At 43.7% G+C, this 17,199-nt stretch overlaps 1 protein-coding gene across 1 annotated transcript in view; it reads right to left on the bottom strand.

Annotated features, from left to right (window-relative positions):
* The window catches only part of GLI2 (GLI family zinc finger 2), a 185,443-nt gene extending 168,998 nt beyond the window's left edge, over nucleotides 1-16,445 (bottom strand). Inside the window, exon 1 of the mRNA XM_041406384.1 lies at nucleotides 16,424-16,445. The gene's annotated coding sequence lies outside the window, so the exon portion shown is untranslated. The remainder of the gene's footprint in view (nucleotides 1-16,423) is intronic.
* Between the last annotated feature and the right edge of the window lie 754 nt (nucleotides 16,446-17,199).

The raw sequence follows: 17,199 nt of genomic DNA, 5'->3' as shown, positions 1-17,199 counted from the left end.
GGAGAACTCCTTCACCATCATTTCCACTAGTTTACCAGGTGACCTCACAGAGTATTCCTATGATTCTCTGATTCCACCAGAGACTTTCAGTTCAACAGGAAATGGGACACCAAACCTATGCAGGGCTGGTGTTACAAACCTCTGTGCTAAATCATGTGTTCTGCCTTCCACAACAGCCCAGATAATCACAGAACACACAGTGCCCTGCGGGACTCCAGTGCAAAATGAAGCACAAACAGATGACATTCCTCCAACATGTGCATCTCCATAAAGCCAGCGTTGTTTCTCCCAGTCCTGTGAACATGTCTTGCTGCACAGCTCCTTCAACAAAACTGTCTGGACAAATCAGAGGAGGACTGCTGAAAACAGCTGACAGGGGTTAAAACCACAACTGAACAGGTTCTCATTTGTGCAAGCACAAACCTCACAGCAGGACAAAGGCCCTGGAGAGTAACCCTGGGAAGCAGAACTTGTGGCTGGGGAGGCACTCAAATCCCCTCTGGTGACAAGGGCACCCTTTTGAAGGGTAATGAGCAAAGGCACATATGACTTCTAACTGAAGAGCTGCCTTTCAGCTTTCCTGGCTACTGCTGGTCTACCTGGAAGGAAACTGAGTGCTTTTCTAGACTGTGCTCTGATCTGTGTGAACATCCCCAGTTTGAGAAGATATCCCATAAATCTACAGTTCAGGCGTACAGCAGATGAGCACTCACATCTCTTCAACACATTCACTCTGACTAATATTAACACCACGTCTTCACCACATGACTTTTGAAGAGAAAAGCTATTTTGCATACCTATTAAAAATAGTAATTCTCCTCCCTAATTGTAACTTTCGTATAGCATCTAAAATCATCAGATCACAGTGCTGCAAAAAACCATCTAATAAGAACTCAGACACACTCTATTGTAGGCATGAATGATAAATTCTGCTTTTAAGATTACATATACAGTCAAGTTATTATAAAGCTCAGCTTTGTACAAACAACAACAAAGCAAAAGTCTTCAAAAACTGTGAAAGACAGTGAGGTCCTGAAGCCATGTCAGAGATGCATTCAAAGCCAGGTGGGACCGATCAGCTCCAGTTCAAGGCCTCTCTCCCCACAGCAGAAAGCGTGGTGGGGAAGGACAAAAGCTGACCCCTCAGGGAACAGCTATAAAAAGCATCCAAAAAACACACAGCAAGCTCTGGCAAGAAGTTTGCATTTGCCATCACTTAAATTAACAGCAAAGGAATCCCCAGGAGGGAGGAAATTTGGACTCTGTCCAACATGCAAGTGTGCTGTGTGAGGAGCTGTGGGGGGAAGAAAGAGCCACAAACAAGCACTGTGGATTCAGAGGAAACCAACACAAACTGCCAGCAACTCTGAACCCTTATAAAAGGCAGAAGCTTGGTTTTACTACATTGACAGTCATCAGGAGAGAAGTTTATTGCAGGTGATCACAAACAGAATTGCCACTGTCAGTTATCAACTTCCCATAAGCTGTCTTTAGAAAACAAAGTCTTTTATATTTAAAAAAAAACTCAACAAGTTATCTTAAAGTATCTCAAGAATTTACAAAAAATGAAGCAATCAAAAATATCACAGTTGGCAACATAGCTAATGTAACACTGGGAATAGTTCCCTTGCTATCTTACACATTGAGTTGTTATCTATACCTACACCACATGCAGGTCATGCTGACTTCCAGAAGACTCAAATCCCAGTCAGCACTTATTTAGCTTATGACACAAAGGATAGCTGCTCCACTCTTCCATAACAGCCTAAAGAGTTACGATGTATTTTGGATTAAGTCCTTCTAAAACACCTAAACAGATGGGGGTTTTTACCCCACAAAAGTCATTATTAAGTTAAGAAGTAATTTGGTCATGTAAGTTTAACTTAAGCTAGTAAATCAAATAACATCTTTCTAAAAGCAGTAAAGTGTTCAGAACTTAATCCATTTAATTCCTGTTTATCCCCTTGGCACCTAGACTATTTTTATTCTAGTCACTTTTGCAGTAATAAAAAGTTAATAAAAGAGCGCAAGTAGTCAGACAAGTTACAGAAATAATGAAGACTGGTTTCCTACAGGTTTGGTGTCTTACTTCCCTTCTTTCCCCCACAGTATTTTCCCAGCTGCCACCAGGTTGTCTGTGCATCTGTCTCCTTGGGACTCCTTCATGTCCCTTAACTACTCATGAGCCAAGTGCTTGCTTGGGAGCCTACTGTGGTTTTGTACCAGCCTGCAGGTCTAGCAGAGTAGAGAGCTGGTATTATCACGTTCCAGCCTCCTCTTCTGCTGGGGCACCGGCTCTTCTGCTAAAGAGCAACCAATTTAAGTCAAAGATCTCCCTTGTGAAAATAGACAGTGAAAGTTTTATGAACTTCCTACATAGTAATGCAATAGTTTTTCTAAGATAACCCACAAAGGTATTGTTACCAACTAGAACTGTAATACATGCATGTCCCACAAATGCCCTGAAAGTAAGGTGATCTTTGCAGGCCACAGGAAGGGCTCCCTCAGATAAGAAAAGGGCAGGGAACGCACTGCTTTCTGAGAAGCCCCATGGGAAATAATCAAACTTACAACCAGTTCTTTCATAAATCAAGGGGATCAGGTTCAAATAGCTTCTCATGTACCACCGTGACAAGTGTCACAAAGGAAAGGTCTGTCCCAACCATGCAAATCCTTAGCATGGTGGACATTTCCAGTTTATAGCAATCATCTCAAAATGCCCCTGACTACTTGTATGCAGACAAAGCACAGGGAAACACAGTGTATATCACTGGTTGTGGAAGGCTGAAGAGTAAGCCACCATTCTGCTCCAGCACAAGCTCTGCATGGTTCCAAGGCACAGCTCCAGATCTAACACATCAGTACAAAAAGGTCACAGGGGTCCACGTGAGAGGCAACTGGTAACACACAAGGCAGGACGTGCCCTCCTGGTCACACGTGGCCTCACAAAGCAGTTATCACTCGCTAGCTCTTTGCTATGAACCTGGGACATAAAGAGCAGCCCTGTGCCCTTGGTGAGGGAGCCAGAGCTGCAACATTTACTGGTATTTCTAAGGGACTAAGCTGTGGGTCCTGAGTGAGCTAGTGGGTGAAGTGGTGAAGCCACCATCCACCATATTTGAGAAGTTGTGGCACTCTGGTGAAGTTCCCACTGACTTCAAGAGGGGAAACATAGCACCCATTTTTCCTCCCCACAGATACAAGCTATACAATCAACTCTGTACACAGGAGTCTCTCTGCCTTACGCTGGTGGTCCCAGCACAGCCACTTGCTGTGTCCCTGCAACACAGCTGGGTTGCTGCGTCCAGATGAACACTGCAGCTCCCCAGGAAACACGAGGGACTGGTGAGGAAGGAGGTCCCAGGAAAGCAGGAGTTGTCAAATTGATCTGTCAGAGACACAGCCCAGTGGAAAACCCTGCACTTGTGTGGGATGGTACCAGGTTTCTTTCGGAACACAGTACATCTCATCATTCAAGCATCACACTCATAATTATACCTAAACATGAAACACAAACTTTCTATTATTGTTTTCATAGAAAACAAATAAATCTTTCATTTCTACTGAAAAGAGAATTACAAGCCCAACACGCTTAAGACACAGGCTGTGATCCACATGGATTCAAATCTAAGCTTTTGTGTGCAATAAGTGAGCAGACTCATTCAGTCCCCAGTATGACCAGTCCACTTGCAAACTGGGATATCAGATGGCACACCCAGCACATAAGCTCATAGGTGGAAATACCACCTACAATTACAAGGTACAGCTGGATGCAGGTACTTGCATAAATCCCATTCATGGCAGTGTTTAAAAAAAAACCAAAACAAAACAAACAAACAAAAAAAACCAAACAAACAAACAAACAAACAGGAAAAACAGAAGGAATACAAATTAAGTAAGATGCATTTTCAGCAGTGGTCTAGCTAGCTACACATAGGTGTGATGCATGTACAATCCCTTGCACCATCTGCTCGGGTCTTCCCAGCCCTATCCTTTATCCTAACATTATTCCCCAGGAGTTTCTTGCTTATCAGAGATGTGATCTGCACTTCTGCCACTGGACCAATTCAACACTCCTTTCTGCAGAAACCCAAGCAGTGGCTTTCCCGGGTAGCCCTTTTTTCCTTGGTACAGTGAACTTAATAGAGATGTCGAGCACAAGCGCTGGCTGCTTCCTACCCCTGCTGAAATTGGGAGCAGACCTCCTGCAAGGAGGCAGCCCCAGGGAGCAGCTCTAATGCGAAGCAGCCTTTACCATTCACGAGAGCCGCAGCGCCAGGCTGCTGCTGCCAACTTTTCTGCCACGTTCATCCTGGCACTGCAGATCAGGAGGAGGAGCGGCATCCCGTGGCCACACTGCCGGAGGGACACCCGCGCACCCCAGGGGTGGCTGGACTCTGACCTCCCATTTGAGCACAACTTGGTCACAAATCGGAAAGCTCCACTGCTGCAGACTGGGGGGACGGGCAGAACAACATTTTAGAGGCAAATGCCCTAGGAGCCACGCTCGTCACTGACAGAACCCAAGAGATCTGGATTAATTTGCCTTTTTGCTTTCAGTTTACTTTTTGCGACCTCACAGTAAACCGCTTAACCTTGTAGGCAATAAAGTGAGATGCCAGCATGTTCAGCTCATACTACTCACACTATGCTCTAATCCAGTTTGCATGTCCAGTCCTGTCATTAGCTGGAGGAAACATTAATCCAAGACAGTAGAAAAGAAGGAGTAAAAAATTGTTTCTGGAAACGCAATTATTCTAATGGCAAACTGTGGAGGTTTGTTATCTAGACCCACAGCTGAGTTAAATTGAAACATATTATATTTCATGAAAAAAAAGTTTTAACCATATGTTTAGTCATTTGTGAGCTCTTGATCCTAACGCACAACATAAGCTGCAATATCAGTGTCAAAAGTGCCTGATTTAAAGCGTAAGAGGCAGAGTTACATGAAGTCAAGTTAAAATCACTTCTGCAACTTTGCGGGCAGAGACCTTCACATGGAGTGACAGGTACAGGGGAACACATCCTGGGGTCTGCACCAGACAGGGGGAAAGGAAAGTTTTTTCATTAAAAGTTTTTCTGTGAGATTGGCTAGGGGGAAGATGATATAGCTGGGGGGGAAGACTGAGACAGCTAAAGAATAACACATGGTAGGCTTTCAAAACATACAGCAACATGTGACATTCGTCTGCAAGTCTGGCGCTGAGGAGCCTGTGGTCTGGCACCAGAGAGAATTTCTGCTTTTTATTTCTTAAATCATTGCAGGCATTTGAACTAAACTCCCCACCTAACAGTCTGAGGGGTAGAACATAAAATCAGATTTTACGTACCGTACTTTCAGTCAGCCATTTTCTCAGCGGATTTTTATCCTCCAACTCAATTCCCACATCATTAAAGAGATGCTGTCTCTTTAAAACACAATGTGGTGCCGTGCCAAAGCCTGCAATAAGAATCACTGGCACCAAAACAGTCAAAGCACACAGCTTAATTCTCTACTTAATAAGACAATTAAAGAAGAGTATTTGGATACAGCAGTCTGCAAGTACCAACACAGAGCACTGATGTCTCCAAAGGCATGTTGATCTGAAAGCTTTATCAGAAAGCATCTGTCACAACCAGATGCCATCAACACCTGAGAAAAGTGTGAAATAAAGTGGGTTAATGTGGCCGTGATACGCACAAAGGCTTGCACTGCCCAAGTCCCTATTTGTGAGCATTTAAGAGGGTGCAGGATAAAGTGCCCAGATGTAAAATTGCTCATAGATTAAAATAAATTGAAATACATGTATACAGCTACATCTGTTAAAATAGAGTCTTGTGCAAATTACTCAAATTACAATGGAATTAAGAGTGCTGTGTACTTTGAGTATTCACTGCCATAATCATAGAAAGGCTTAGAGCAAGGCTGTTTTTAAATACTGTGCCTGGACAGATGCATTAATACATGTAGATGAATTGGGGTACAGAGACTAACACAGGCACCAGTGATTGCTCATATGGACTCCCTTGACCATATCTGCCTCTAAGTTTCCAATCAGGTAATTCTCAGATGTCATCTCCTAGCAGGCTTCATCATGCAGAGCTGAACCAAAGCTAGAGAGAAAGATAACAGCAGCGACATATGAACTGATTAGTCATTTGATTAGCTGGCAAGAAGACAAGGTCCTGCAGTTCTGTGACCTAAAAATGCCACTGATGACCTTAAAACTCCATCTCAAGGGTGTCTGGAAATCTGTAACCTCCAGGGAGAGAGAGAGAAATGGGTGATGCCTAAACTGCATTAGCTCACATGAGATGTTGAAAGAGCACAGATGTTAAGCCGAGGATAGGTGTGACATTTGAAGCACTCAGCCAGCAAAAGAGCACCTGCAGCACTGCACTCTGTTTGAACTGCTGCACCAAGGACTCCCAGTCCAGCCTACATGGGAGGTTTGTGGGACGAGTGGTTTAGCACACCCAGAAAGCACACCAGGACCACAGACCTCATCCTAGCAACCCAACAACACACAGCAAGAGAGGAAAAAAATAAACCAGATAAAAACCCCCAACTGCTCCCCATTCATTAGAGCAGGGCTAACAGCCTGCCAGTCCCAGGCAGCAGCCCCTGGGCTACACCACGCCAGGAGAAGAGAGTGGCTGAGGAAAGGAGGGAGAAGTCACTTTGAAGAATTCTGAGTGGTTGCCTTCTTCACTTCCACTGGAGGGTTCTACACTTCACTGGAGATCTGATTCTGGTAAATTCCATGAATGCACTAGTTATTCCACATGCAGTAGCAGGAGGAGGGAGTGGGGTGATGGCAGGAGGCTGCAAAGTTGCATCTTCAATAGCAAAGGAGGAAGACACCAAAATGACCAGGGTTAGGGGTCCCAAGCTGTTCTGTGACCCCTTCCTCCAGCCTGACCGCTGGAGCATGTCATCACCTGGCTGCACCCAATGCACTAAAAATTTCCAGCCTAAACTAAGGCAGTGCCTCCCTGGAAAGCCACCACCTGGTACAGAGGAACCCACAGTGACCAGAAATGGGCCAGCCCAAAGTGGGCAGCAGAAAAGCAACACAGACTCACAAGCAGTGAGTTCCTCTCTACCAAGAAAGCCCATCTCATCTCCCACCTTCGACAGCTGGGATGGAGTCTGATTCTCAGGTGTCTCTATACCCTGAGAAGAGATTAAAGGAAACAAATGCATTGGCAAAGATGCCCTCTGGAATGGAGAAGAGGAAGACCCCTCAGCCTGCACACTCCTGGGAGAATGGCGCAACCTCCAGCAGCTGCCAGCACTGCCCCGTTTCATCCCCGTCCTCTCCACACAGATCTAGACCTGCCTTTCACCACCCACTTCCCCCATGTGCTTTGACCCAGAGGGATGAAATCACCTCCAGCATCAGTGAATTTCTCAGAAGAAGTCCAACACATAGTTTAAATTTTACCAACCCCTGCCAGAGGCCTTGGAGTAAAATGCAGAAGTAGGAACATTTTCTCAAATAGGAAATGGAGATTTAGAGTGCTGCAGCAGGGTCTCTAAAGAAGTGCAAGCTTTGCTGGGATAATGCAACCTCAATATGCACAATGTTTCCCCCCTCATTCCCTTTTCTCTGAAGAAAATGGGAAAAATACCCCAACAGCACACACAATAAATCAAACATGAAAAAAACTGGCCATGGACATGGTTCAGTAACACATGTGCTGTGCTCAGCCCTGCGTTCCCTTACAGCTCTCAGAAGCAGCGAGCAAAGTTAAGAATCCAGTTATGCAGTTACAAAGAAATTTACGGTTTCCAAATCTGACTTATTGTGAATTGAAACAAAACCTCAAAATGCTGAAATTCTCCACAAAAGGAATTCTAAAACAATCACTTGGAGTCCACTGGAAAAGCAATTATATTGCTACTGTATTTCTTACAATGGAATTATACTTAAAAATTCTAAACAGAAACTTACTTCAACACAAAGCATGTAAAACAATGAATTGTTAACACTCTCAGAAAAATCTTCCATCTCTTTTTTCTGCAACTTTTTTTACAACATTGACCTGGTTTTGTAGAAGATTTTAGTGTTGAATGACGCCAGATATTGGAATATGATTCCATCAACGAGTCCTAGCCAGGAAATACCAAAGCTGGGGTTGCCAAAGCAACATAATTAACTTGATCACGGTACATACACTGTGTGCCACTTCCCAAACGGCCCTTTAACACCCAGCTAAATCCTTGGCTTGAATGGCTCATCCGAATGAATTTCTCTTCCAAGTTCCTCAAGAACGCAGAGCAAAAGGAGAAGTTGTCAAAATTACTAAAAGCCAAGTACCACTCTGCTCCCTGGCCAATGGTCCCCTGGGCTTGAAGAGGTCAAAGAGCAATTCTTGAGCCTGCTGCCACAACTATGAACTGTAGCAATCATAGAAACTCATGACTCTCTTGCATTTTATAAAAATTCACTTTTAATTCACTGTTACCAAATTTAAGAGGTTTGATTCTTTCATGTCATTATCAGTAAAATTACTACCGTTCGGGCAGGGAGGCCTGAATGCTGGTGCTAAACCTTGATCCTGGGGCCACAAACTTCAAAACCTGAATATGCTGTCACTAACTCAATGTGTACAATGTATCAAAAATAAAAATCTTCCTGTTCATTTGGAAAAAAAAATAAAGTAAGAAACAGAAAAAAAAATTGAGTGATGGGCTTTCAGCCTGTCATCAGACCACTGTGACCTCAATTTTTGAGAAATAAAGTCAAAATCTATTCTTATCTTCAGAGATTCAAGATGTATTTATGTGTCAAACTTTCTCCCCCTTGTCCTTAGCCTTTGGGAAGCACACTAAAAATTATATCAAAGCCTGAAAACCCTGCGATCACATTCACATTCACCTCTGACCCAGGATGCCTGCAGCTCTCACCAGCTCCTCAGTGCATCCTCACCACGCGGCAAAGGCAGCAGGACTGGGAGCAAATGGCTAAGGATGAAATAAAGGCCACTTTGCATAGCAAAATTGTGCTGCCCTGCTCAAATTCTGAAGGCCAAAAAAGTTTTCTTTGGCAGTTTTCTGCTTCTTTGTATCTGTGAAGGATATTTCACCACCATCTTCCTCTCCTTACATACAAATATTTGATTATTCTCTTTGAAATGTCTCTGTAACATCTACAGGCATAGGATGCCGAATGCAAACACTGATTGATTCTTTCTTAGCCATCAAATGTGCTTACACAGCAACTACACACAGCAAATGCACACAAATCTCACATTTCACGTTTTAAAATATGAACATGCTGTGTTTTTTTTTTTTACTCAAACATAATGAATGAGCTTAAATATTAGAACTTGAAATTATTAAGTAAATCATGGCACCTGTAAAGCTTTTATTTGCATAACATTAATTCTTGATGGCATGTAAAACAAATTCATCACTCTCACTATATTGTAGTCTGATTTATGTTAGAATTGGAAAAAATAAAAATCTTGAGCACAAAATTATGTTGGCAGGATGTACGTGCTTTTCGAAGCACAAGATTTTTTTCTTTTCTGAAGCATCAAAACAACTAAATTATGGGAAAGAGGGCTGGGAGAAAGCATCTTTAAAAATGAATAACATACTAGCGTCACACATACACACTCTACAGTTATTAATGTCAAGCATGGTGAAGATACTCTAGAAAATCATTACCATTCATAGCTACTAACAGCCATTAAATTTCAATCAATTCAACTTAACACAAGTGTACTTCAGCAGCCCTTACAGTTCCTTACAGAGGTGGCTCAGAAAGTCCTGTCTGACTTATTGCATTGTCCCCCGCACAAAGGGGCATTGCTGAGCATCGCCGTGAAAAGGAGCGAGCTTGGTGTTGGCAACTGATGCTCTTTTAACACCGCTGCAATCAACAGACCTTGCTTTTAAAGACGGTGTGATAAAAGGGCTCTAATAGAGCTCCTCAGGTCAGCATGGAGGGGAGAAACACACTGATTCTAGCTAGGAATGCCACTTCCCAAGCTGAAAAAAAAATAAATGCTGAGAACTTTTCAAGGGGTTTTCAATGAATTTTAGTGACAGAATCAAACTGCTTAACGCAGTGCTAAACAACTTCCAGGCGATCTGCTTGCTAGAATAGAATACAATCACTAAATATACATTTAAACAAAACAGGATTTAACTTCCAGAGCCTGGATATTTAAAGCTCCTAGTGATGAATATAAGCCACAGCACCGTAATACTACAGAATCTGCAGTCTTCTGGAATTGCATTTTGTAACACGGGACGTTTTTGCACTGCCACTGCAGGAATTAAGCTGTGCAGCTAACCATCCCTTGCAGATTCCGGGAAGAAGCAGCTGGTCCCCTGCTGGGGGTATCTGCCACTCATGGTGGGGTGGTGGACTGTGACCACAGGGTGCTCCTCTCTGAGGGGCTGGACCCACACTGCCTTCTGCTGTGCAGCACAGAGAAGGTGTCTTCCTCTGGAGAGATTGCATTAGTTTCAGGCGAGTGGGTTATCTACACTAAAATCCTACATTTCACAGGGGATAGGAGACGTTTTATTACTCTTTCCCTCCCACAGCCCTTCCCCCCGGAAGCCCAGATTTTTCCAGCAGGGTTCATTCTGCTGGGCATTAAGTCCTTTCCCGAGATTTACAGGCAGCTGAAGCTTGCAAGTGTCTACTCCTACAGAACAGAGAGTCACTCCATGCACAGAAAAACAGATGTGCCATCACCGTAGCTGAAATTAGAAGCTCAAGTCCAGAGTCCCTTTTGTGGATTTTAGATCATCCCTTAGAAGTATCAGGATTGATGCTACTATTCATTGGGAGAGTACTTGGGACTGTTCTACAGAACTCTATGGTTTTGCTTCCCCTGGGATTTAGACTTAGCATTTAACATGGGTTAGCAGTAAAGTTCTTTAGAACCAAGAAACATCCAAGTAATCTCTCAGGCAGATATATGCTTCATTTTAACTCATTTGCCTACACTTACAAGCTGCACTAAATGAAATGAAATTAATGTTAAAAGGGACATTTATTGAAAAATCTTCCAGTGACAAGTTCAGAAAGTGCCAGAGTTCAAGTAAATCGTTCCATGGAAAATGTTAGCAAAGCTTAATCATACTGGAAGCCACATTTAATTACAGCTTTTTAAGTCCATCTGGGAAAAAAGAAGCGACTTAAATATGTCACCTGAGATGATCTAGATACTGAAACTATTTGTAAGTTAACAAAAGCATTTGCATCACAAAGCGCTCTGGGGCAGCACCACGGCAAAGCAGATGTGTAATGAACAAGGATCACAGCACCAACACAATCAGGACTGTAAATAACTACTACTAATCTGCAATCATTTAAATTTGGATTTAATTGCTAGGCAGCAAATACATTTAATTCCTGAAGAGGTAAATGCTCTGCCGAATACACACTTAAAGGTATTTAGTGACAGAAGCACCACAATCAAGAATCCAAATGTCAGGAAGGCAGAGAAAAGCCAAGGAGCAGAGCTGGGGCTGCCTGAGTTCACAACTTTAAACAAACTTTTCCCTAGAAGAGAATTAATAATGCGGCCATCCCCACTGTACATACTGTAACTGCTGCAGGAGTGACACAATGAGGCACATGGGAGGCAAGAGGGTAGTGACTATAGAACAAAATTCAATCTAGTGACTAATGAATAAAAAGTTCCTTTTATTTCTCAGTTGTTTTTGGTTCATTAAATTTTCCACAGATTTGCAGAGAAGAAAACGTGATCAATAAACCTTGACAAAAGTGAACATGTGAAATAGGCGAGAGAAAGGCACAGGAAGATAAAAGTGATATCCCGATCACAGATTTCAGAGGCAGATGACCAGAGCTCTGGGCTGCTGAATAATCTGAATAGACCATCATTTCTTTACAGCCTTTTACTTTCTTTTCCCTGACTGTTGGAACTCTTCATTCAATACAATAGTAAATGCACTAAAACTTTTTTTCTTATGCTAATGGTCGAAATCGGGCGCTCAGAGTTAAAACACACTTCCCACCAACTTGTTTTCTTAAAAAAAAAAAAAAAATTAACCTATTCAAGTTAAACTAAAATGTCAAAGACAGCTTAAGGCTTACTCTCACCATTCCTCAAAATTAATGGTTTTCTCCCCAGTAGATACAAAAAGAAAAGACTTGAATAAGGATAAAGCTGCAAGACTCTTTTCATATGAAAAAGAACACTTAGAAAGTAAAAAGAAATACATCCAGTACAAAGATCCTGGTACCTACAGTTCTAATTTGTATTGTTTCCTCTTAGAATATTTATAATTGCAGAAAGGTGACAGCCAATCACAAATAATTGTGAAACTATAAGAAAAGATTCACCAGTGACTAATGTATTTGGGCAGTCATGCCCATGACAGTATCAGAAACGCTTCCACTCATTACAATAGGAGCCCAAGGGAGCCTATTTTCAATTTTTTTCTAATTTGGGTGTCCACTTCCAGGCACTGAGGCCTCTTTTTGCTGTGGTACTGAATATTCACAAATCCCAAACAATTTTTACAGCTCTGACCTTCTGAATTAAAGGACAATTTTCCTGTTCCCTTTGTGCAACACTTTTCATCTTTAGTGCATTTGGGTTCACTTTGTTTCTAAGAAGTTAAAGATTATGTGTTGTGGTTTTACAGTACCCAAAAGCGAACGAACAAAAGTTCTGTGGCCTCTCCTGGACTACACACATCGAACATGTATTCACTCCCAACTGGAACTGGTCTGTAGAAAATTTGACCTGATTACCCACTATTTCCATTCCAGTCACTTGTTCGCAAGTGAAACATGCAATTTTGCCTCTTCAGCTATCAAGATTGCCATGCAAGATGCAATTTTCATTCCTTTTACATCGAACACCAGTTAGTTTCTAGAAGATGTGTATGTATGGGATCTGCTGTATACACAGGTCATGAACTGTGTTTATTCCATGCATGCACACCAAAGTGTGTACATACATGCAGACATGCACAGGCACACATGTATTATCTGCCTTTCTAACACAATGCCTTCTTGCTGCCATTCATACGAGGATTCATTCTTTGCTGTTATTTTATTTAGTGTTGGATTAATTAATTCCCAAATACCTACAAGTTGTTTTGGTTTTCTTTAAAAAGGTCCTGGCAACAGAGCTGAAGCAAACCCTAAATACCACTTAATGCTTTGTGGCAAGTTGTCCAAATGTGCAACTGTTTAAAATATTTACCCAGGTACATAAGGGGGTTGTGCAGCTCTCGAACAATGCCCTGGAATCTTTCCCATCAGCAAGAAAGCGGACAAAAAGCAGAGACTGCTTAACCTCAATGCCTCAGCAGCAAGTGAGAAGTGCAAATATTGCATTTCTATAAAGCCCTAGAAGCTTCATAGAAATGGAGTGGCAACTAATTAGTTTGATGCTATAGTCACATCTAATGTTCCTAAGTAGCTTCTTTGAAAAAACTCACTGCCTTGAAATCCTCGGCCAGATTATTAAGTGGAGGCTTTGTGATGGGGCAATAGATAGGTGTTTGCTCCACAAATACATACAGATTTTGGTAACTGCTTACTGAATCCACTGCCTTCACTAATCTGCACTGGAAACTTCACTATGAACAGAGCACTTCTCAGACTACAAAAGCATGAAGTATCTGTGTACCTTTCAGACTACAGGGCAAACAACTGGCTTACAGTAGGCCACCAAAAACAGGGGCAGGCAGTTAACCAAGTGTCTTCTGTACTTGCAAAGAGAGAATGAGAATATTGCAACTGCTGTTAGGTCATATGCTCTACCCTATCCTTTAATTAAAAAAAGATGGGTCCAGAGGACTGAAAAAATCAAACACTCTCAATAGAAATAAAGTATCAGGATCATGAAAAATGTATTTTCAAGTTAGACAAAACTGTAGCGACCACATAACCCTTTCTGTATACAGCTGATCACACAGCCCCAGAGCCTGTGCAGCTTCTACACAACTGTGCCACTGAAAGGGAAGTTGTGGTATAACTTGTAAGATCATTAGGATCACAGAAAACATAATCAAAAATGGTTCTTTGACATAGAAGTTCAAACTGGTTTTCAAAACAATGACAAAAATACTGCTCATTATATATATGCAGCCAGAAGGCTGTCTTTTCTAAATGTGACTTCAGTGTGACATTTGGGAATGCAAGCTGCTATGTACTGGATGTCTGAGGTCAAGTTCTATTCTCTTTTATCCAAGTATAACCTGGAGCAGCTTCAATGAAATTATGCTAGATTTATATTGACATATGCGACTAGTTCAAATTCTTCTATGGCTCTAATTTTTCTCTAATTGAATGACCTAACGCAAATAGTATTTGTCCATCTGTATACATCCCCTTTGACACACTGGAGGAAAAAAAAAAAAAAGACAGACATTGAAAGGAAGTTGGAAACAGTCCTCGAGATCTGTTTTCCTTTGAAGAGCAGCAGTTGCATTTCTGGGCACTTCAAAGTCACATACTTTAAGCAATAATAACATTCAAGATGAAGTGAATCTTACCTAAACTTGCTTTAAAGATCAACTCTTTCACAAACACACACCAGAGGTTGGATATACACATACCTATAGATTAACAAGTTCATCTTCAGTCAATCAGGCACTTTGCAGTGCTACAGATAGGTCATGCTTTCAATCAAATGACAAATTTCCAGGAGTTGTTTACACTGGAAAAGCCATAATGAATTTAATTCGCTTCTTAAAAGTTGTCAGTTTTGCAATAACATTCAATACTACATTTTTATTGCAATTCAAAGTTTGACAGGTGTCACCATTTCCTGAAGTCACAGCCAAAATACAAATTACCATATCCACCCATCAGAAAAGCTGAACCAAACCAATTCACCAACTGTTGTTGCTGTATGCAGCAATTATCACGCAATTCAAACATCAGCAGCATAAACAATTACTTAATTATTTAGCAATATCCTCTTTTCCAGGTGAATTTAGTTTCTTTTCTAATGAAGTTAATTTTATTAGGTTTAGTTTAGAACTTTGAAAAAACCAAAACAAAACCAACCCCAAAAAGACCTCCAAAGTTTTTCTTAAAGCAAGGTAGCTAGAACAAGCAGATAAAATCAGCAAGTCTTATAACAAATCAGTCTATTCCACTTGTGTGTATTTTGAATTTCATGGCTTATTTACTTAACTTTTTTGGCACCAACTTCACAGCACATGCCAATACAATATTTGTTTAAATGCTGTTTTACGCACATGCTAGTAACGCTTACTTTCAAATTCTTGTACATCCCAAGAGCCTCAGTTGAAAAAAAAAAAAAGGAAGAAAGAAAAAGAAAAAAGAAGGGGATTGGTAGGGGGTAGACAAGGTTTTACAACTAGCGCTGTTTATCTGTGGCTGTAAAAATATAAACACCATGCACCAATAAAATGCTAATTTCTGTAAGCACGAAGTTTTCCAGCACCTGGGGCAGTACGAAATGCGAGGGCAGCTATAGGAAGACACAAGTTTCACTGGCCCGGCCGGCGGTGACCCCCTCCCTTGGACATGTGGCCACCCGGGCCATGCACGGGGCAGAGCCGGGTCCCGGCCCCGCGGAGCGGACACCGCACCGCAGCGCGCCCGCGGCTAAGCCGCAGCCCCGGCCCGGGAAGTTTTGAAGCCCTGGCTGCAGGTTAGCTAAATGAATAAATAAATAAATAAGCCCGTTAAGCTCGGAAAAGCCGGCAGCAGGACCACTGATAAATCACCCTAAGCCCCCGCGCTGGAAAAGTCAGGTTTCCCAGGAAATGATGGCAATCACTTGAGGCAGAAAAGGCATCTAGATGAGCCCATCTCCCTCCCCTCCTCCCTGATTGTTTTAAAGCCACCGAGTCCGGGGGAAAAACTCTCAACTCTCTAAGTCCTTAATAGGATTGGAGTCCGGGTCTCTCCAAGCCGCTCCTCATCACACAGGGATCAAGTTGCAGCAGGGAATTTTTTAAATTCCTCAGCAAATATACTTGTCGAAAGATTGCCCCTCCCGGATGGGGGGATGACAAGGAGGCGAGGGGGCAACTTCATTTTTCTTCTGAAAAAAAGAGACAAACTCAATTCTGGCTTCGGGGAGCTCTGCCGTCCTCCGGGAGCCAGGGCAAGGCGGTCCCGGCTGCAGCCCGGGGCTGGGACTGTCACCGCAGCCCCCGGGAAAAACAATGGCCGTGGAGGCACGGTCCCGGAGGGGTCTGGACGGGGAAAGGGGGGGCACACCGGACACACGCGCGGCCCCATCCTCCCCGCTCACCTGCGAGGTCGGGGGGACACACGGGACGGGCCCCCTCAGGCACCCGCTGCGAGGAGAGACCCTCACCAAACTGCACCCTCCCTCACACACACCCCCACCGGCGCAGGGCAGCTCCAACCAAAGCGGCAGAAGAGGAGGGGGGAAAAAAAAAAGAATAAAAAGCACAATGAAAAGACACAATAAGCATCAACTTTACCCAAAAAGCGGAGCAGCAAGTTTTCAGCAGACCAGCGGTTGCCGCGGAGCAGCGCTGCTCCTCCGGACCCCCATCATAAACTTGGGGGAGGGGGGCGTGGGAGGGACTTTCCCTCCGTCCTTCCCTTTTGTGCCTCTCCCCCGCTCCGCTCCGCTCCTCGCCAAAAGCTGCCGCGGATCCCGGCGGCTGCGGCGCGGTGCTCTCCGGGCTGCAGCCGCGGAGCAGCTCCGCGGAGGCGGGCGGGGAGGGCCGGGGAGAGGGAGGGAGGGCCGGGGAGGGCCGGGGGCGGCGTGCAGAGGTGAGGGGCTCCTGCTGCCCATCCGCCCGGGCCGCCGGCGGGACACGGCGCGCACACGTACGCGTACTTTATGTATATAATAGATATACGCACACATGCACACACAGGAGGGATGAAGTTGAGCAGCCTGCAGGAAGACGCTGGAGCGCTTTCAAGCCCTGACACAAGAGGAAAACTGGCTCTAGGGTCTGTTTTCTCTTCCACCCGCCCTTTATTAAAAAAAAAAAAAAAAAAAAAAAAAAAAAAAGGGAAATCTAAACCTTCCCACCCTTTTGGCGCGGGAGCAGCGCACCGCTCCGGATCTTCTCTCTCCTCCCCCAGCCCCTTTCATCCCAGATCGCCCCCTCCCTCTCCTCAGCGAACAGCACCATTTTGGGTGCGGGGCTTTCTGAGGGGCGCGGTGGGATCCGCTCCGCCGCGCCGCTCGGGAGCGCCGGCAGCCCCCGCACACCCCGCTCAGCTGGAGCACATCTGCAGC

This window comes from Onychostruthus taczanowskii, unplaced genomic scaffold (assembly GCF_017590055.1).
Source record: "Onychostruthus taczanowskii isolate IOZ18803 unplaced genomic scaffold, ASM1759005v1 scaffold10, whole genome shotgun sequence".
In the NCBI taxonomy this organism is placed as follows: domain Eukaryota; kingdom Metazoa; phylum Chordata; class Aves; order Passeriformes; family Passeridae; genus Onychostruthus; species Onychostruthus taczanowskii.
Note: the sequence above shows the minus strand (reverse complement) of the source record. Positions and strands in the feature narration are given on the sequence as shown.